The sequence below is a fragment of the Rhipicephalus microplus genome, chromosome 3 (assembly GCF_043290135.1).
Source record: "Rhipicephalus microplus isolate Deutch F79 chromosome 3, USDA_Rmic, whole genome shotgun sequence".
Lineage (NCBI taxonomy): Eukaryota > Metazoa > Arthropoda > Arachnida > Ixodida > Ixodidae > Rhipicephalus > Rhipicephalus microplus.
In genome coordinates, this window is record NC_134702.1 from 193,313,690 (window position 1) to 193,335,586 (window position 21,897).

Consider the following 21,897-nt stretch of genomic DNA (forward strand, 5'->3'; position numbering starts at 1 on the left):
ATCCGACCATGTGGAGCACCATAAGGTTACATCACCCGCATAGATAGTGTGGTTTAGCCCGTCGATTTTCGAAAGTCGTTCGGAAAGCCCGATCATCACAGTGTTGAAGAGTGTGGGCGAGAGGACGGATCCCTGAGGAGTGCCCCGCTGTCCGAGCTCCACTTCTTCCGACACTATGTCTCCTACGCGGAGGACAGCTCTGAGTCAAGTGATAAAAGAGCGGATAAAGTAGTAAAATCTATGACCTAGACTTAGGGCTGCGATAACTTTCAAGATTGACTAGTGTGTTACGGTATCGAATGACGTTTCTAAATTGGGACCGAGTATTGCCCGAGTGTCCCGAGTGTTTCCGCCATCCAGAATTTGATGCTTTAAGAGTAACATGGTGTCTTGAGTAGATAACCCTGGTCGGAAGCTAATCGTGTGGTGTGAGTTATTCAGGAGATCGGTACCAATTCATTTTGTTTAATCATGGCCACCAGTAACCTTGATACACCATTCTAAACTGGGGTATAGGCAAGAGTTTTTTTTATATGGTGCCATTACCTGACAATTTGCTAACTCCTCCCAACCTCCCGATACATACACCCATTGCGACCTTCCTTTACACTTCCCCAGCTTTTCCAGGATATCTCAGTTTAATGACTGCTGCCCGCTAGTTTAGATGAGTTTGAGGCCTCAGCTGGAAATGAATCAGAATACCGTGTGCACGTTTACTTGCGAGGTTGTTTAAATAGCAACAAGCAACAGACGCTCTATATGGTCACATAAAATTGTGACCTAATGCATGCCCTATAAAATACTGAAAGGTTTCTTGAGTTTCAGAGTACTGAAGAATATGCGTCCTTAAAGTTTACATTCCTGTTCTAAGCACACACTATTGAAAAAAAAAGTACAGTACAAGTGCGCAAGGAAGATTGTGGAAATAGAGTCGCAGTTGTACAACGCCACGGCAAATTTTAGTGATTGTGCAAATAGCCCAATAACACGACACTGGTCTGTCGCGCAAGGTTGATTTTATGTAAATGCCGCAAAACAGTAATATTTTAAGGTGTTGCATACCGAGTCACCCTGCAAATATTTCCACCACAAAGCACGTATGTAATATTGAAGGGAAACGTTTGTGTACTGTAAGCATTATTCACACTTGTTGATTCATCATGCTTATAAAATAAAACAAACGAAATATATAAAGCAACATATTTATATAATCACGTGATAGCTGTACCCCGAAATGCTCATAATGCTTAGGTACTCTTTTATAATTGATAAGTACGTGATCGTAGGTTGGCAGAATGATATTGTCCCTGAGCAGTAAAACATTCAAATGTGACTGATTGTGAGATATATGTTGTGAAAATTTTGTACGTTTTGCATAAAGTATCTACGTTACAAAATATACACTCTGCTTGGTGAGTACCCGCATGCGCATTTTAGACTTTTATTTATATCCGCATCAATCTTTAAAGAAATAAATTTATTTTGATGATAAAAAGCCAGCTGGCGATTGTTTAAGTCACTTTAGTTTGTTTTCCGGTAATCGCCGCTGTCACCTCTAAAACTGCCGTAACTTTCAGCATCTGAACTCGTTTATGCTGAGCCAAAGCGTTCACCAATCGACGGGCCGAAATTTTTTGAATTCATGCCAGGTTCTTCTCTATTCCCCGTGCCTCCATCCCAAGAGTTTGTTCTCCAGGAACCTGTAGGTGCAATATTGCCGGGGTCTCCTTCCCCATTATTCTGCGACCAGTAAGAAAGCGCGCCAATAGGACGTCTTTGGGCTCCTTCAATTCTTCTCGGGAACACTCCACCAGCATCTGTGCTGGCTCCTTCAAGGCTTCCGGGAAATATTCCGCCACTACCCACGTCGCCTCCTCCAAATCCACCCTGCATTCCTCCACCCAAACCAGCGCTTCCTCCTCCTGTGCTTCCTGCCCAAGATGCCGTTCTTCCACCGTAATCTCCACCGGCACCTACGTTGACTCTACCTTCCCCTTCCGCCTGATCTGCCCTGCTTGACCCTCCATAGGAAGCAGCCAATCTAGCAATTTCTCTTTCCTTTTTCCTTCTTTTAGCTTCCTTAATCTTCTTAATTATTTTGTATGCTGCTCCAAAAAGTAGGCATGACCTTTTCGAACGTTTAAGCGCGAGGGATGACTTTCGCTGCACGCATACGCCGTCTATACAGTGAGACACCTGCGAAGAAAGAAGATAATACAAATTAAAGTTGGCATGGAGGTAATGTTCTTGAACGAAGATCGTTGATTGCCAATATAACTTCTTCAACAGACAACATTTTGGTTTCTTTTCATTTGTTCTGGAACGTACGTGAAAGCTACCTTTGCAGATCAGCTGTCTAGGCACACAATGTAAGTGAATATTAATCACTGTCAATGGCCTAATTAACTAAGCTTCAGTAATGAACGGTAGGGTGAATGCAGGAAGCGGGCATATTTGTACTGGAAAGCTCGAAGCAGTCGCGTATATTTACAGCTCTGCTTGTAAGAGCCTTTTTATCATATATCTTAAGAGCTGCGTGTTTTCAAATTAATTCAAAAAAATCTGGTAAGCACTCACCCATACAAATTTTCGCAAACCATATTTATCCGAAAAAGTCCAATTTTCGATGGCTGATATGAAGGCCTTTCGTTCTCAGTTGAAGCAGAATTCTGGGTGGTCATTGATAGACTTGCAACTTTGGTTTATATAACTACTAACTAGGCGACGTCAACAGTCACACATTTAATGAAATGCTTGTTGAGCACAGAGCAAGACAGGTCAACATGTGTAAGGCCCGTGGGAGGGCGAGATGACATCAAGATCGGTCTTCCTGGACGCAGCACCCTCATGATAAACTTTCAAGTAGTTCAACAATGTAACGCAGTATCATTCAGTATAACCACACAAACTCTTCTGAATGCCTTTGAGCTTTCTGTCATTTAAGGCATTTCATGATTTTGTCATGCACTCTCCTGTCTGTTGAAATTCTAGTGGGAGCTGCGCCGTAAGTTTGGTCTTGCGTGTGCGGCATATGCACGACATTCAAGTCACTTACGAGTGTCTCACTGGTTCTGTTTTTATGAAGCTTTAGATGCTGTTTTGCAACGTTGGCATGTTAATTTATCTTTCTTGAGAAATGGCGGAACCAAGAAGATGGAAGAAGACACAGTAAAAAGTGTTGTTTCATCGCTTGAAGATGTTCTTCAAATGCTGATTAAGTCAATGTTCCAGGACTATTTTTTCTGCTACGCTCTCATTTATTTAAGTACCGGGGCAGAACGTGCTCTCGTGCCCTAGATTTACCTCTTAATACGTGTTCGTTCACACGCACTCCTCAGTCAATGCCGGAACCCTTTGAGGTCTTTACAACGGATGTCACAAGCCTATTGATCACTTCGACATGAATGATCACCAATGGCCGTCTCATACGTTCATGAGTGCTACGCTGCTTCGACTGAAATGTAAAGACTGGCTGTTGAGAAGAACCTTTGCGATGGACACTAGTACACCAATTAATAGTTTTGGTACAGCGTTCAGATTGTGAACCCAAATATAAAGCATGAACTACTCGCGCGTTCAAAACCTAGCCACCGATTGTAGCCTTGGTGTTTCTTGAAACTGATGACGTAAGCCAGCTCATTAGTGATTTTGTGAACCATCAGGGCCAAACTGTTTGTAACACTAAAAAACGCTTGTTGTTATTGAGAGTCCACGTTGCGTAATGACCACTGCTCTCACACTGCGCGCTCAGTTTTCTGGCCCTCCGTGTTTATGACGCAAATGTTGAAGGCACATTTTCATAGTTTAATTGCAATCAGAAAAACCTAGGAAAGTGTGCTTGCGTCTATTACAACAAGTTTTTAGAAGTTTAGAATTAATTCGCACCGACTGGCTCACAACTCTGATATTCTACGCTTCCTGTGCTCAGCCATTTTTGCGTTTAGCTATCAGTTCGTCTAAGATTTTGGACTGTTAAGAATAACACAGAGCCGAACTTTTAACGAAATGGGAATTCCCTTGAAGTAAACTGCAATGAACCCTGCATTTCCGCCGAATAATTACACTCCAAACAATTTCTTAATTGAAATAACTCTGGAAATACGAATCTGCATGTATTTCAGGTATTTATGGTTGAAAAGTATTGGTGTGCGGTTAGCATTACGCCTGTAAGGCGGTGAGGTTGGCGCAATTTTCGTACCTTGTGTGGTAAACATTCAATTATTGACATTCAGAGCTAGTAGAGGGACCGCCAGGTGGCGCCGTTTTGTTTGGCTGGCCGCATACAGTGCTCCACTTTCACGTGTTCTTGGCCCGTTACCGGGCCCCACCCGTGTCTGTACAAGCTCACTATTCCTTCTAGAAGACTTCCGGGACATGCCGACACCATCCGGGCCCCGGTCCGACCCCAGGCTGGCCCCCCAAGCCCCTTCAAAAGTACGAAGCGGCGCGGCGCCGCGCTAACCCTAACGCGCCGCGCCTGCACCTCCACGATGCAGAGTCCTGCCCAGCACTCGACACCAACGACAACTGACGCCCTGTCGGTAAGCCCAGCCTCCTCCGGTCGTACCGCTGATACAGCCGTGCCTCCACTGTCAACATCTTGCAATGTCACCAGCCCTGCGCCGACAACAATACAGCAACAGGCAGCGTTCCTCAACAGCGCGCATGGTCCGGCAACGTGCAACGCTGGTGGCGTCTCTGCTACTCTCAGCTTAATAGCCACGCAAACGCCGGAGCCCGAGAGCCGTAATGCAGCGTTGGCATTGCAATCAACCACGCCTGCTGCTCTCCCCACCTTATCTGCGTCTGGCCTACCCATTGGAAATTCCGAGTCTGTCGACAAGCGCGTTTCGACGAGCGTCGTTCCTTCCATCGCCGAAGTTTTGCCTTCCATCACTTCAGCTGACGACTTATCGACGGAAATGGACTTCACGGCATCGCAAGTCAACGAAGACAATACGCCATCCCCTGAAGGCAGCTGGAACACCGTTAGTGCCAATCGAAAACCTGCCTCGACCGCCCGCCCCCGCTCCGAGCTCATCACCGTCGGAATCCAACTTCCACCCGGAACACTCACGCCGAAACTGCCTCTCTATGACCTGCTTTCTACCATCATAGCCGCCGCAAATCTCTCTCCCAAGACCAGTGCGGAGGTCACCCTTCAAGCCAAACCTGCTCAGAGCCTTGTGTTTCTGAAAACGCACTCACCTCTCACTGCCCACCTCCTACTCTCCCTCACAAGTCTGGAACTTAATGGTAAGCCGATCACCATTAAGCCCTGTGCCCTCAGTCCTCCAATATCATGTCTCGGCGTCATACGCAACGTCGGTGGTCACTTCACAACATCTCAGCTCTTGCATGACCTCGAATCCTTTACTTCAGATATACTCGCTGCACGTATGATGGGCTCCACTGAGTCCGTCCTCATAACATTTGCTGGAACCATCATCCCTCGCTTTGTGTACTTCAAACGCGTCTCTTTCCGATGCCGTCCACATAAACCCAAGCCCCCTACTTGCACTCGGTGCCTTGCTATAGGGCACCGTGCTCATCAATGCCCCCAACACAGCGTTCCGGCCAAGTGCCGCCGCTGTGCGTCTCCTCTACCAGCAGATCCCGATGCTCACGTTTGCGCCCAACCCTGGTGCATCCATTGCCAAGTCAACACCCACTCATCTCTAGACTCCACCTGCCCCTACCTTCTAGCTAAGCAACGCGACTGCGCCAAAGCAGCTTTTCTCCGTCGCACAGCCATGCGCCGAGCCACTCAGCCTTCGCCGCCCTCCTCTTCAGCGCATGAGCTCCTATCACCTCCCGCAACATCCCCCCCGGGCTCATACGCCGCTAAGGTTAAGGGAACACCTCCCATGTGCACTTCTTCATCAAACACACCTTCACCATTTTCAAGTAACGAGAGCCGCTCCTTCGATCTGCGACTGGCTATGTTGGAGCGCAACCAGCGCGAGCAACAACGCGTCTCCGATGAGCTACAACAGAAAATACTTGCACTGACGCAGACACTCGCAACTACCACATCCTCTCTTACCTCTCAACTCACGGAGCTAAATAAGCAACTCACCACACTCACCGCCCCGACCTCCAGCTCCCATGTAACCAAATTGGCCGACATGGTCGAAACCACCACCACTGCGCATCACACTCGTTTGGTCCAGCTGGAAAATTCAATTGTCCGGATTCTTACGACCCTCGAAACCCAATCTAAGCAACTGGAATCTTTCACCTATATGCTTAACTCCCTGCAGGAGTCACTTCCCCCGGCAAAAAAGAAGGAACGCGCACGCGTAGGTGCTTCCTCTACTCCAAAGACCTAGATGGCGCGTGAAAAGGACCTCGATATCTTGCAGTGGAACTGCCGCAACTTTCGTCATAATAGGACCCCTCTCCATCAATATCTTCTCACCCGCCAAACATTACCCCATTTTCTCCTTATACAGGAGACTCGGGCGGCCCTTGCCGTCCCGGGCTGCCGTGCATATCACGCTACGACGGGAAAGCCACTTGCGTCCATTTATGTACGCAATGACGTTCTCGTTGAACCACTAGACGTACCCTCCCCCCTCCTGAAACATTTAGTTGGTGTGGTCTATTACCAACCCTCTACCCGTATTTCTCTCGCTCTGATGTCATTTTACAACCCCCCTGTCACGTCCTCTTTGTTTAGTGCTCTTGGCAAATTCCTGCACTCCCTTCCATCGACCACCCATATCCTCCTTGGGGGTGACTTTAATGCTCCTCATAGGCTCTGGTGTTACCCCCAAACACTCAAACCAGGTCGCCTTCTACACTGCCTCGCCCAGGAACGCCATCTCACCCTTCTTAATACTCCTGACACCCCTACTCGAGCGGGCACTGTTTCACAGCGTTCCACTACACCCGATCTTACGTTCTCTCGGAGTTCCCTTCCTTTTCACTGGCAGGTCTCCGCTGAAAATTTTTTCAGTGATCACTTTCTCATACACATCACCATCCCTCTTTCCCACAATAGGCGGAAACAACGAGTCGCTCACACTGACTGGGAAGCATTCCGTAATAACCTTTTGTCTGACTCATTTAAAACTTACGACGACTGGACGTCGCGGATCTCCGCAGCAATGACATCCTGTAGTCGCCGCGCTCGTTTTCAACTCCCTATTCCTGACCCTGATCCTCACTTCCTCCGATTATGGCGACGTCATAAACGTTTGAAACGCGCTCTCCGCTCCCAGCCACATAACTTCCAACTTTCCTTCCGAATTGATGCTCTGCGGGCTGAAATTATCGCTTACGGCACTTCTCTCGAGCACTCTCGTTGGAACACGCTGTGTGACGGCCTTGACTCCACACTGCACTCGCGCTCTACATGGTCTCTGTTTAGGTCTCTCTTAGGTACCAAGCCTGCCGTTGCTCCCACCCTAGCTAAAGCTCTCACTCAAGGGTCTCCATCTGATGTGTTTGAAAATTTAAAATCTCTGTATCTCCCACCCCCTCTCACACCTTCCTACCCAGATTACTGTGGCGAAGCCAACCCAGACCTGGACCGCCCATTCACGCTCAGGGAGCTGGAAGCTGCCTTAGCCACTCAATCTACCCGCTCGGCACCCGGTGAGGATGAGATAACATATACTACACTACGTAATCTCCCCGACAACGCGAAGGAATTTCTCTTACACACATTCAACGAAGCATGGAACAGCGGCTGTCTTCCAAGCTCTTGGACATCATCTCTAATTCGCATGATTCTGAAGCCCGGCAAACCTCCATCTCTCTCTAACCTTCGCCCTATCTCTTTGACGTCATGCATTGGCAAGACTCTTGAGCGAATGGCCTTGACTCGACTGTCTGATTTTATTGAGGCGAAAGAGTTTTTCCCTCCTTCTCTTATTGGCTTCCGACGCCACGTTTGTGCGCAGGACATGTTCCTTGTTCTTCAGCATACTTTTCTTTCACCTTCTCGTAGTCAGATCCATGCGCTTGTAACCGTCGATGTACGGAAGGCATTCGATGGCGTGAGTCATGACCACATACTCGCTCAGCTCTCCTCCCTGTCATGTGGCTCCCGCATGTATTCTTACATCCGATCATTTCTTTACAATCGAGTTGCTCGCTTCAGAGTCGATACTCATTTGTCTAACCCACACTCCCTCACCCGCGGCACTCCTCAAGGTGCCGTACTATCTCCTACTCTATTTAATATGGCTATGGCCCCCCTTGCCTCCCAACTGTCCCAAATACCTGACCTCCACCATATTTTTTTATGCAGACGACATCACTCTCTGGTGTACGTCTGGATGTCCCGGCCACGTGCAGGATACTTTGCAACGTGGCCTGGACCTTATCGCTTCCTTTCTCGCTACTGCTGGCCTGTCCCCTGCACCGGAGAAATGTGAACTACTTTTACTAAACCGGTCTGCGTACCAGCGCTCCCACAATACCCTCATCTCCCTACATCTTTCTAGCTCTCTCATCCCCACTGTTCAGCAATGCAAAGTTCTTGGCTTCCCTTTGCACGCGACAAAAAACGCGCAGGCCCTACATCACGCTGTGAGGACTTGCCACTCGGTGGCCCACCTCCTGCGACGCGTTGTCACTCGGCAGTCGGGTCTCCACGAGGCTCATGCGTGCCGGATTGCACATGCGCTTGCCCTTAACAAGTTCTTGTACTTTGTACCCTACGTTCATTTCACCGAAACGCAACTCAACACACTTGAAAGAGCTCTATTAGGCCTCTTCAAGGCAGCTCTAAACCTCCCTCTCACTACCTCTACCACTAAGCTCTTTGCCACAGGCCTCTTCCATCCATTACGTTCTCTTATTTCTCTGCACCACGACTCTCAGATTGCCCGTCTTTCTCTCACTCGTCAAGGTCAATGGCTATTAGCCCAAGCTGGTATCCCTCACATTCCCGTTTCCGTGCCCACCTTGCCTTCTGCCGCTAGCACCGCTGCTTCTAACCTTCGCATCCTTCCCCTCCCATCCAATATGTCTCCCGTTCTTCACGCCGGCCGGCGTCATGCGGCAGCACAGCATCATTCTCCTCCTCTCTCTACACAGGGAGTTGCCTACACGGATGCCTCATACATGGCTCCTCGGGGCTCGTGTGGCTACGTTATCTACCATCCACACCTTTCGTCACCTGACACGCACACCAGCGGGCCATACTTACACCCGCCAAATGTACTTTCGCTCGAAGTCCTTTCCATGGTCCACGCCATGCAGTCATTTTCCTCCCTCCCTTCTCTCCCCGAGTACACGATTTACTCCGACTCTCACGCCGCCATCCGTCACATACAGAACAACACGTTGCCCCCTGCTCTTCAACAGGAGGTCGAGCGAGCGGCCTCTGCTCTTCAACCCTCCACTGTCTTCCTCCACTGGGTTCCTGGGCATTCGGGTATTAACGGCAATGAGCTAGCTCATCAGCTTGCCCGCGATATATTGCACCGGGCACCGTTCATTCCCTGGCCCACACCTTCGGAAGACAGTGAGAGCTCCGCGAATAACGATGGGCAGATCTCCTTGCGTCACACTATCAAGGAGGTATATCTCCAGCTCCGGCTCGACAAGCGTCTTTACCCTCCCCCTCATCCATCACTCACGGCGCTGGAGGCTCGAACTCTACGGCACATCCAAATGAACTGCTTGATAACCCCCTCTCGCCTTTTCCTTTATAAATATAGGTCTAACCCCTGCTGTCCTAATTGTCCTTCCCCATACGCTGACCTGTCACACTGCCTGTTTTACTGCCCAACTGCTCAGCAATCCAGCTATTACCCTCCACCATCCCTTTCCATCACCTCCTGGCTCGATTGGATCGGCGCCGAAGGGGAAGAAGAACAGCGTCGACTGATCGCACAGGCGGTCGAAATGCTCGGCCTGTAAATTTGGCTGAATAAAAGTCTATTACTACTACTACTACTACAGAGCTAGTACAAAAAGGGCGACCATGTTCATGTTCGCCTATGCCTTTGGCCTGCTCTGAGAAAAACACCACGAGCAACTGCGCTGGCTCGTCACAGGCGGTTTTTACACCCCACGCGTGACTTCCTTGCATGCATGATTATAATAATCGCAGTAAAACTTCGTGGCGCAGTACTCAAAAGCACAAACATGCTCCAAGTCTTTCGACTAGAACTGAGGCCGAACGCGACTGCCTCCGACTTTTCAACACGAATGTGGCCGCTTGAAAGGGCCGTGCGACACTTTTGGGACAGCCTTATTTAGCGCCGCTATGTATGTAACAATGGTTACTGAGACGAAATCAACAAGAAATATGGGAATTAGTGCGCAGAAAGTGAAGTTATGAGTCGACAAAGTTCAAAACTCGAGCATGTGTCGACGAGAAACGTTCTTTTTTGCATTTCACTTGCGTGATGACGTCAAAGATCGCTTCCATTAACAGCGAGCGTCTCATAAAGATGTACCGGAAATGTCATCTTATGGTGGCCTTCCCCCAATACCTCGCTATCGCTCTTTTTGTCGGCGTCGTAAGACTGGTTACTACGAACCACGATCGACAGCACATGCTTGCACGGTCAAACTGTGTTAGATAAACATATACGCTTTGGGCGGGGTCATTTCCCGGCTTGCTTACAAGACTCAATCTATGGTGACGTCAGCGCCCACCACTTGCCGCATTTTTGGTTCGCTAAAAACGCGGCATGTATTTCCACTTTTAGTTGCAGGCGTGGCATACCCTCGTTCGCAGTCTAAGTGTTGTGTTCGTTGTTTTGAAAATGCGTCTTCTAAAAACAGGAATGATTTCCTTCTGAGAAGGTGAAGGAAAAGTTTTTGCTGTTTTTAGCATTCACTCGTATAGTTAGAGCTACCACCACATACAGCACTTTACGTGTCAAATCAAACCAATAAAAGTGAACCGTCCTTGTCATCACGTCACCTGACATAACTTTACTTCCCATATTGAAAATAGCTCATGTGTGTTACCGTAGTCTGAGATCAAGGCAGTTTGTTGTTAAAATTAAACTTACTGGAACTGTTTAAAATTAAAATAGCGTCACTTTTAGCGTTGCCATTTGAATAACAATAAGAGCTTTTAGCTTATATGTATACTTCTTTAGGCTACCGTGTTACGGGATACCGGATAGATTCTGTGCATGTATGGGTATTTAAGAAACATAAACCTTTATGGTTCCCGCTGATGGGGATTATGTCTCCCGCCAGATAGGCTTTACGTTTGCCACCCTCTCTCGCAAATTTATCCTCGTTCGTAAAAACTCGCGGTATCCTCACTGCGGAGACGCGAGCCGTCCAGTTGAAAACAAATAAGCTGAAGTGCGACCATCTATAGCATGCATTGTTTCAGCCGGAATGCCAAAGCTCGAATGACCTATCACATAGACGCTGTAAACATGCGAGCCCCAGACAAACTGGATAGGTTGTGCCAAATAGCGGAACAACAGTGAACAAAGAAATCACTAAATTGTTATTGCAGAAACATCGTGCATTGTACTTCTCGTGCAAGAACCGCACAGCGGCATTTTACAAATGAGTGACCTGTTTATTGATTTTCTCCTCAAAAACGTTACGCGTAAGCCAACGTGCTCATGACTGTGGTTGTACGAAGTGCCACAAGATTTCGACACTATAGTTGCAGTAGCCTTGTATTTTTCAATCTTTCCTGCATACGAGAATGCTGTACACGATAAAAAGGACTCGTGCTTTTGTCACAACGGTTATTTACACCGATGTAAGTTAAATTCAGTTTATATACAGTTAGCTTCACCATTTATCGGTTGCAAAATCCTAAATGTATACGTGTTTGCGTACGTACGAAAACGTTTACGTACGAGGAGCTGGAACATTGAAAGATATGCGTTCCGAAGAGACAGTAAACGCCAAACGGTATCCGATAACATGTTAAAGTAAAGAAGTATACGTACAAGCTACAACTCCCTAATATCGGTGCCTCCCGCAGCACCAAAAGAAACAATGAAAAATACATGCACAATTGGCGTCGCAGGGCGCCTTTTTATAGAATCACTGCAAGTTCAAAATTTGTTCGTAGTTAATTTGGCTGCTGATATAGATAATGATAATATTGACTTCAAAGCACAGCGTTCATGAATAATGATAATGAACTTCTCTGCTCATCTGCTCCTAATAAATATTCAGTTACGAGTAAGCTCTGCGGTTAATCTTTTTCTTGTACGTCAGCGTCCGTAAGGGCTGTTTTTCGGATATCTACAAAAATATAGACTACATGTGTGAGAAAGCCGAAGTCCACAAGCGTCGAATGTGAGAATGCCAAATACACAGATTATATAGAATGCGCTATTATATCAGTAAAAGATCAGGTGGAGAGTGCACATTTATACTTCGACCACCTGTTATGTGTACACCTATAACGCCTTGAGCTCGCGTAAAGCGATGTTCTGCAAAACCGTCGGAAAAATTGAAAATTAGGCATGCACAGACTACGCGTAAGTTTGTGGCCAGCGTGCAGATAGCCCTTAAAGGAACACAATGGTTACCCTAAAGCTGCGTAATAATAAACGCTTTTCACTTGAGTTACGACTATCAGCTAGTACACCCGCAGTATGAGCCACGTCTAAAAGACCATTAGCTAGCGAAGGGTGGATTAGCTGAACAGAAACTCTCATATTGTCACGGGGTCGTGACGTGGCCGAAGACAGGAGACTTCGTGTTGGGATTTAACTGTTTATTTGGGCGAACCTGTGCCCGGTAAACGGAAAGTCCAATTACAGCAGCAGTCTCGCACAGATAGCAGTCTCGGACTGATAGCGGCGAACGGAGCGTCGGCCTTCGATCAACAACTGACAAGCGGCGAAGCGCGTCGGCATTTATACTCTTGCCGTCGAATGTTCTAGCGTTATCGCTGGCGGTAGCGTAGGTTCCAGAACAATCTGTACCGTTCGCACAGTGGGCGTGATCTTATCGAAATGATCTACTACAGTCCGGAACCTTCTAGAAAACTGCAGGTGCGGTTTGCGCTGAGAATCGTGTGGTGTTTTGGGACAATAACAAAAACTTGGGAAATGGAACGTGGCATTGCCCCCCTCTGAAAAAAGGCATCGTCCCGATGCTTTAACTAAAGATGAAAGTACAATAATAATGCAAGAAAGTACAATGAATAAATTACGATACAACAATAATACAAAAAAACACTAGTTCAGTGTGTTAACGCGCATGAAACGGCTTGAGGCACGCGACATAGACGACTTCAGGTCGCGATCGGCGTCGTTGAGAGTTCGTGATGCTGTCGGGGACAACCTCGTAATCAAGTGGGCCGAGACGTCGAACCACCCTGTACGGTCCGAAGTACCGTCGCAGAAGCTTTTCACTTAGTCCACGTCGGCGTATCGGCGTCCACACCCAAACACGTTCACCGGGCTGGTATTCCACGAAGCGTCGTCGAAGGTTGTAACGGTGGCTCTCGGTCGTCTGCTGATTTTTGATATGGAGACGCGCAAGTTGTCGGGCTTCTTCGGCGCGTTGAAGGTACTCGCTCACATCGAGGTTTTCTTCGTCGGTGACGTTGGGTAACATGGCATCGAGCGTCGTTGCCGGGCTCCTTCCGTAGACCAATTTGTATGGAGATATCTGCGTCGTCTCCTGCACAGCCGTGTTGTATGCGAATGTCACATACGGAAGAATGGCGTCCCACGTCTTGTGTTCGACATCGACGTACATTGACAGCATATCGGCGATCGTCTTGTTAAGCCGCTCGGTGAGGCCGTTGGTCTGTGGGTGGTACGCTGTCGTCCGGCGGTGGTTTGTTTGGCTGTATGCCAAGATCGCTTGAGTTAGGTCGGCTGTGAATGCCGTTTCTTTGTCGGTGATAAGGACCTCCGGGGCGCCATGACGTAGGACGATATTTTCGACGAAGAATTTAGCTACTTCGAATGCACTGCCTTTTGGCAGGGCTTTTGTCTCGGCGTAGCGGGTGAGGTAGTCGGTAGCTACCACGATCCACTTGTTTCCAAAAGCCGACGTCGGGAACGGCCCCAGTAGGTCTATACCAATCTGCTGGAAAGGTCGGTAAGGTGGATCAATTGGCTGCAGAAGTCCCGCTGGCCTTGCCGGCGGTGTCTTGCGTCGCTGACAGTCCCGGCATGTTCTCAAATAACGAGTGACGTCGGTGGTAAGACGTGGCCAGTAGTACCTTTCTTGTATCCTCGCGAGCGTGCGAGAAACACCGAGGTGCCCTGCCGTCGGATCATCGTGAAGGGCCTGCAGGAGTTCTGGTCGCAGAGCTGAAGGTACCACAAGGAGGTACTTAGCTCGAAGCGGTGAAAAGTGCTTCTTTTATAGAAGACCGTTTCGTAGAAAGAACGACGCAAGTGCGCGCTTGAATACCTTCGGGACTTCGGCGGTCCTGCCTTCGAGGTATTCTATTAGGGCCTTAAGTTCCGGGTCAGCCCTCTGTCGTTCAGCGAAGTCGTCGTTAGTTATCGTTCCTAAGAAGTAGTCGTCATCCGGGTCGTCGGGTAGTGGTTGGTCGACAGGCGCACGAGAGAGACAGTCGGCGTCGGAGTGTTTTTTGCCGGACTTGTAAATGACAGTAATGTCATAATCTTGAAGTCTCAGGCTCCATCGTGCGAGGCGACCTGAGGGGTCCTTCAAGGTGGCTAGCCAACACAATGCGTGGTGGTCGCTCACAACTTTGAAGGGCCTGCCGTAGAGGTAGGGGCGAAATTTCGACGTAGCCCAGATGATGGCGAGGCACTGCTTTTCTGTTGTGGAATAATTTGCTTCTGCTTTGGATAGCGATCGGCTGGCGTAACTAATAACCCTTTCAAGCCCGTCAGCCCTCTGCACAAGAAAGGCGCCAAGACCTACGCTGCTTGCGTCAGTATGTATTTCTGTCTCGGCGAATTCGTCGAAATGGGCAAGTAACGGAGGCGTCTGGAGGCGATGTTTAAGCTCCTGAAAAGCGTGTTCCTGCGTAGTTTCCCACTTAAACTCCACGTCGGCCTTGGTAAGGTTAGTGAGAGGATCGGCGATGCGGGCGAAGTTTTTCACGAACCGCCTATAATAGGCACACAGGCACAGAAATCGGCGCACGGCTTTCTTGTCAGTGGGCGGCGGAAAGTCGGCGATGGCGGCTGTTTTCTATGGATCGGGACGAACTCCAGACTTGCTGATAACGTGCCCCAGAAACAAGAGCTCCTCATACGCAAATCTGCACTTTTCTGGCTTCAGTGTGAGTCCGGAAGTCTTTATGGCTTGAAGTACAGCTTCAAGGCGCCGAAGATGCTCGTCGAAACTCGAGCAAAACACGACGACGTCGTCCAAGTACACAAGGCAAGTATGCCACTTAAATCCTTCCAGTACTGTATCCACAACGCGTTGAAACGTTGCAGGCGCTGAGCAAAGGCCGAAGGGCATCACCTTAAACTCGAAGAGGCCGTCCGGTGTTATAAACGCCGTCTTCTCTCGGTCTCTTTCGTCGACTTCGATTTGCAAATAGCCAGTCTTGAGATCCATTGACGAAAGGTACCTGGCGTTATGGAGTCGATCAAGTGCGTCGTCTATTCGTGGGAGGGGATACACGTTCTTTCTTGTGATTTTGTTCAGGTGGCGATAATTGACGCAGAAACGTAGGGTCCCATCCTTTTTCTTCACTAACACCACGGGGGATGCCCATGGACTCTTGGACGGCTGGTAAATGTCATCCCGCAGCATTTCATCAACTTGTCTCTTCATGGCCTCACGTTCTCGCGTCAAAACCCTGTACGGACTCTGACGGAGTGGTTTGGCATTTTCTTCGGTTATGATGCGATGTTTCGTGATTGGGGTCTGCCGAATTTTCAGTGACGACGAAAAGCAATCTTCGTATTGCAGGAGCAGGGCCTTGAGCTGTTCTTGCTTATCGTTCGGAAGTCTGGGATTGACGTCGAAAGCTATGGGAGGGGCTTGGTTCTTCTGAGCAGGTTCCGCAGAATCGGCGAGGGCGAAAGCACTGGTGGCTTCGACAATTTCTTCGATGTATGCGACCGTTGTTCCTTTGTTCACATGTTTGTACTCATTGCTGAAATTGGTGAGCATAACCGTTGCTTTGCCTCCCCGCAGCTCTGAAATTCCTCTTGCGACGCAAATATTTCGGGTGACCAACAGATGCTGACTGCCTTCAACGACGGCTTCTAAGTCAGGTGATTTAGGAGCGCCGACTGAAGGCGGCGTAGCTCATAGCTTCCGGCTCGGGCAGCGGTGCGTGAGGAATTTGAAGCGATTGCCGAACTTCTTTTCGCACAATGTCGGCAATTGAATCCACTTGAGTTTGTGCCGAAGGCAACAGCTTGCGCAGCTCTTCCCGCAAGATCGCTCGGATCGTTTCACGCAGGTCTCCGGAGTTACTGGCTTGAACAGCAGCGCAGTCTGCAGTCAGGCGACGATTATACTGTCTGGTGCGCATGTCCAGGGTCTTTTCGATAGTGGTCGCTACGGCTACAAATTCTTGGACGGTTATCGGTGGGTTTCTCATCAGTCCCGCGAAGAGCTCCTGTTTGACCCATCGCATGAGGAAACGAACTTTTTTCTCCTCAAGCATGTCTGGGTCAGCGTGACGGAATAGTCGGGTCATTTCTTCTGTTAAAATGGTGACATTTTCATTTGGTAGCTGAACCCGAGTCTCTAATGAAGCAGCGGCCCTCTCTTTGCGAGCGACGCTCGCGAACGTTTGCAGGAATGCGCCGCAGAAAAAATTTCACGTTCGGAGCGTGGACTCCCGGTTTTCAAGCCAAGTCCTTGCGGTGTCTTCCAAATAGAAGAACACACGACGCAGCTTTTCGTCATGGTCCCAGTGGTTGAGGGCGGCCACACGTTCGTATGTTTCTAGCCAGGACTCCGGGTCTTCGAACGATGACCCATGGAAAATTGGTGGAGGGTTGATGCATGACCATCGTGGGCTGGGACGCTGCGGTTGTCATTGTCGCTGCAGTCGCGGTCATGGCCTTCGTCTTCCGCGCCTTGTCTGGTAGAAGCCCGTACTCCGGTGGTAGCCCTTGCTGTCGGCGGCTGGTTCGCTTCTCCTGGTTGGCGTCGGTGTCTTCTCCGCGACGTGGGCTGGGTTCACGGCTTGACGGGGGCGTCCGGTACATGAACGAAGCAGCACCTCCACCAGATGTCACGGGGTCGTGACGTGGCCGAAGACAGGAGACTTCGTGTTGGGATTTAACTGTTTATTTGGGCTAACCTGTGCCCGGTAAACGGAAAGTCCAATTACAGCAGCAGTCTCGCACAGATAGCAGTCTCGGATTGATAGCGGCGAACGGAGCGTCGGCCTTCGATCAACAACTGACAAGCGGCGAAGCGCGTCGGCATTTATACTCTTGCCGTCGAATGTTCTAGCGTTATCGCTGGCGGTAGCGTAGGTTCCAGAACAATCTGTACCGTTCGCACAGTGGGCGTGATCTTATCGAAATGATCTACTACAGTCCGGAACCTTCTAGAAAACTGCAGGTGCGGTTTGCGCTGAGAATCGTGTGGTGTTTTGGGACAATAACAAAAACTTGGTAAATGGAACGTGGCAATATCAACGAATAAACTGCACAACTAAATAACCCTACAGCACGTTTTTTTTCCGCAAATTATGGTGCGGGAAACTGGTGGTTGAGGTCACGTTAAGTGTGGAAAGTGGTGTGCATTAAGCCTTCTCGCTCAACAACCTCACAAAATTTGAAGGCAAACAGTGCAGGTCCAGCTAGTGCTGTCCCAGTTTCCGTTCATTCGCTCGGTGAAAATGTTTCTGCACACCCACAACCTTTCCCTCTTCTTCGCAGAACAAGTGTGCATATACTGGCACCACAACGCTAAGAAGCATACGAAATATACGAACCTCATGTCGGCCCGCAGAGTGGCTACCTGGAATCTGAAATATAGAACCGGCGGAAGTTTAGGCCAACTTGTTTATTTAGGCGTCTCAAGTGCTACCAAGGTTGTTAAAGCGCAAAGATTGTACAGAATGTGTGCCTAATTAGCGTCTACGTCCCAAACAAGACGGACACATCATTGTGTGGGTATGCCTTGTTCACAGAATCCTTAAAAATAAGAAGTATTTATTTATCACGGCAGGATTTGTATTTTATTTATTCTTCATATATATAAACATGTCGTAGTTGTATAGTGAGAAGTTCTAGCATTTTGCAAAACAAACCCTTCACCAGTACGAATGCCTTTGTAAGCTCGAGCTCGAAAATCATGTGACCACCTACGCGCGATGGATCATTGCTGTTAGTGTCGCGGTCTGTTTCCGCCCGCTTTTAAAACAGCCAACATTAGGGCTGTCTCGTAGGGTTTACCGGATGGAATACTGGGGCTATAAAAGAAATAACACAACTTCCGTTATTTTTTGTATATTCGACAGCCTGTGATAATTCCATTGTAGTGTATTTCTCTTTTTTTCGACATTTATGCAATATTCTGCGTATAAAAGTGATCTACGCAGAAAAAGGACGCAAATGAGAGGAGGCACTAATGCACGAACCTAAAACTTTGTGTTTGGTTTTTAGGAAAACATAGACGTACATACTTGAACATACGTTCTTTTATGCGTACGTTTTCTTCATGGCACCATATCCAGAAAAATGCATCAGTTTCAACACGTCGGGTGGTTCGTCACTTTTTTGCTGCTTTAGCTGGTGCTGCTCGTTTTTAAGTTTTCAGTGTGCTTCGTGTAAGTCTGAAGATAATTTCTTCCAGAAAAACGAGCAGTTTCATCAGCGCAGATTTCACTTGCACTGACAGCAGCATTTTGAAAGAGCCAAGTCGCGGTGGTGTAGTGGCTAAGGTACTCGGCTGCTGACCCGCAGGTCGCGGGATCGAATCCCGGTGGCGGCGGCGGCAGCTGCATTTTCGATGGAGGTGAAATGCTGTAGGCCCGTGTGCTCATACTTCGGTGCACGTTAAAAAACTCTCGGTGGTCAAAATTTTCAGAGCCCTTCACAGCATCTCTCATGATCTTATGGTGGTATTGACGTTAAACTTCACTTTACAATCAATCAATGAAGCATTATAAAACACTGACAACGAAAATAATAATAAATTTGATGAGTTTCAGTTTATCCCTGAGCTTTCTCACAAGCCTCAAGGTAGAACAGCGTCTCATTTACCTCGCACTTTCTCTGCAGTCACATTTGATTAAACTCCTTCGTAAAAGTTACCCATATTTGCGATCAATATCAGTCCCTTTGAATGTCTTGGCTGAAGAAGTATCCCAGAGGTTGCTTTTTTGCTGTTCGTGTTCACACTGTAAACGACTGAAGCGTTAGTTATAGTGGCCCGTTCAAGCCAATGTAGTTGATTTTGGTAAGTATGGATTCCATTTTATGGACGTCAGAGGCCCAATTTTCTTCTATAGCAGGCAATGCGCCTGTTATAGCTATTGTTTGTTATCTGCCATACTAGTAAGTCGTTTTTTTTGACAACTATCAAGTAAATGAGCTAGACAAGTAAGTCGGCCACGCTATACAAAGCCTTGTAAGTGGGTTAGCATGAGTGCCGAACATGACAGTGGCCAGTATTAAGCAGCAACAAGTAGCGAAGTTTTGTGACTAATATTTATAATCCAAAAATGGCGTTTGAAGTACCGGCGCTGCCTTCTTTCCGTCCTGGTGATTGCAGAGAGCCACTGAATACTTCACCAATAGCATTCTCAATTTCGCTAGAATAATTTACTGCCTTCACGGATGAGATTCAGATTTTACCTGTACTCTCAGAAGAATGTTCGTTTTTCAGGTATTATTGAGTTTTCAACAGAATCAGAATTCATTTATGTTCCGCAGAATAACTGAGAGCTGCGAAATGCTGCTGGAATGTGCCTGAAGGCCCTTATATGGTAACAGTATGTCTGCTGTAGACGTTCGATATATATCGACAAACAGAGAGGTCATCATTTAGTATATAAAAGATTGTAGCGAAAAGTGTGTAGCGAAACATGTCTAGACTGATAATCATATCTTAGAAAAAACAACAAATCGTGTTTTTTCGAAGAGCATGCCGACTAAAACACACCTATACGGTACTTGCATTAAACAACTCACAAAGATGCTAGGACCACTTTCGCCACCTGCTCACCTCAATTATATAAATGTACTGCTCACAAATACCACTGACGCTATATTAAAGTGCGTGACAACAAAAAATGTCTTGTTGAAGGTTCTTCAACAAGGTCGTTCGGCTGAGACTGAGAACATAGGTTCCATTCCCGATGATAACCCTTGCTTTTGAATGCCTGCGACAGGCGAGACTACCTCTGTGCTCAGATTTGGAGGCATAATAAAAAAACTACCGGCAACCCATGTTAATCCAGAATACATTACTACGGCGTACCTCATACTTATATCGTAACCATAGCAAGAGAGACATTCGTAAGAGAGAAAAAAATCAATAATTGAGAAGTAAAGGTAGGGTGGTGAACCCGTCCAGGATCACTTCCCACGTGACCCACGTGACCTGTCCAGGGTCACGTGGGAACGAGATGACAGAGTTTGAAAAAGCGACAGAAAAGATGGGAAAAAACAAAAAGCACATGACACAGTAATGTACTTACTACTACAATTGTGATATTCAAAAATAACTTGTAAATAAATGTCATAATCATGAAACTTATTCTCCTGATGGTCATGTGTTCCTCCACCGTTCCATTTGACTTAAGTTTCTAGTGTCGAATAGAAGACCATTTGAAAAAGGAATTGGGGCCACAACAAAGCCGTCTTGCAAAGTAGAGTCTTCTAAGAGTGAAGTATTGCTAATGCGGGCCTTCGAAATGCATTATAGTATGTGTATACTTTAAGAAGCTACTGTTAGCACTGAAGAGCCAATGATGGTCGCACGATCGCTCACTTGTTTCAAGGAGGCTTTGGTGTGCGAAACAAACGTTCGTTCATCGGTATTGTTGTCGCATGCATTGTCAAACTTCATTAAAGACCCTTTGAAAATGATATGCTTGCTCTGAAGAGTTATGTACTCTGATGATATGCAAGCTTGCGTTGTGTGTCATCCGTTGAGAAAGCGTGTATTGACCGTATAATGAAAAAAACGTCCAGATTTGTGCACTATGTAACCACCATTATGTGCTATAGATTGCTCTCCTCGACAAATTATATAAGGGCAAGAAAAGAAAAAAGAGGTTTTTGTCCGCTTTTCCTAACTGTAAATGCTAAAGGATTATCAAATTTTCTGCAACAATCAGAACTTCCAATGTACTTCGTGAGACTCTCGGCATGAACGTACTACATAATATAACCGTGGGGACATAAGCTGCATGTCTTCCACTTCAGCTGTCTGTGATAGTTCGCTGTGATATAATTTATTAAAAGGCTGAGAATCATGTGACAAATAGTTTCATAAATTGAAGTAATGCATATTTAACACATCACAGAAGACTTTATGAGTGACCAAAATAAATTTAGATAACATTTTAGAAAGTACTGTCACATATTTTAAATATTATCAGATTGTTGCTTTAAATGAAACACTATAGTGTCGGGAACCCTAAAGGTTCTACTGTAGGGCGTCGTAACACATTGTTGTGTTTTTAATACCACTGCCCTTGAAAAAATCAACACCAGCCAAACGCGCCATTCAAATGAATTATTAGCGAAAGCATAAACGTGTGGCTCTTGTTTTAGCAGTGAGTTAAACCTGACGTGGCATGGAAACGTTTCACAGTTATTGGTTACATGTTCGTGCATCTTAGCGACATCAGGCACACGTTTAGCTTTGGTTTACTTCTGTTTTTATTTCATATGCTGCACATTGCGCCTCCTACGATCGCAGTCATGGATGAGTGTATTGAACGGTTCAGTGCATTTCTCGATGCGTTAATCACAGTCGTTGTCCTCGAACCGAAGGTCGTCACAGACGTCACAGCTGAGTCCGAAGGGCCACTAGAGAAACTTCAGCCGAAAGCAGGCGTTC

At 47.4% G+C, this 21,897-nt stretch overlaps 1 long non-coding RNA gene across 1 annotated transcript in view; it reads right to left on the bottom strand.

Moving 5' to 3' along the window:
• Positions 1–1,190: 1,190 nt before the first annotated feature.
• The window catches only part of LOC142804081 (uncharacterized), a 46,208-nt gene continuing 25,501 nt past the window's right edge, over positions 1,191–21,897 (bottom strand). Inside the window, exons 3-4 of the long non-coding RNA XR_012894457.1 lie at positions 17,816–17,848; positions 1,191–2,196 (exon numbers count right to left, since the gene is read on the bottom strand). This is a non-coding gene — a long non-coding RNA (uncharacterized LOC142804081). The remainder of the gene's footprint in view (positions 2,197–17,815; positions 17,849–21,897) is intronic.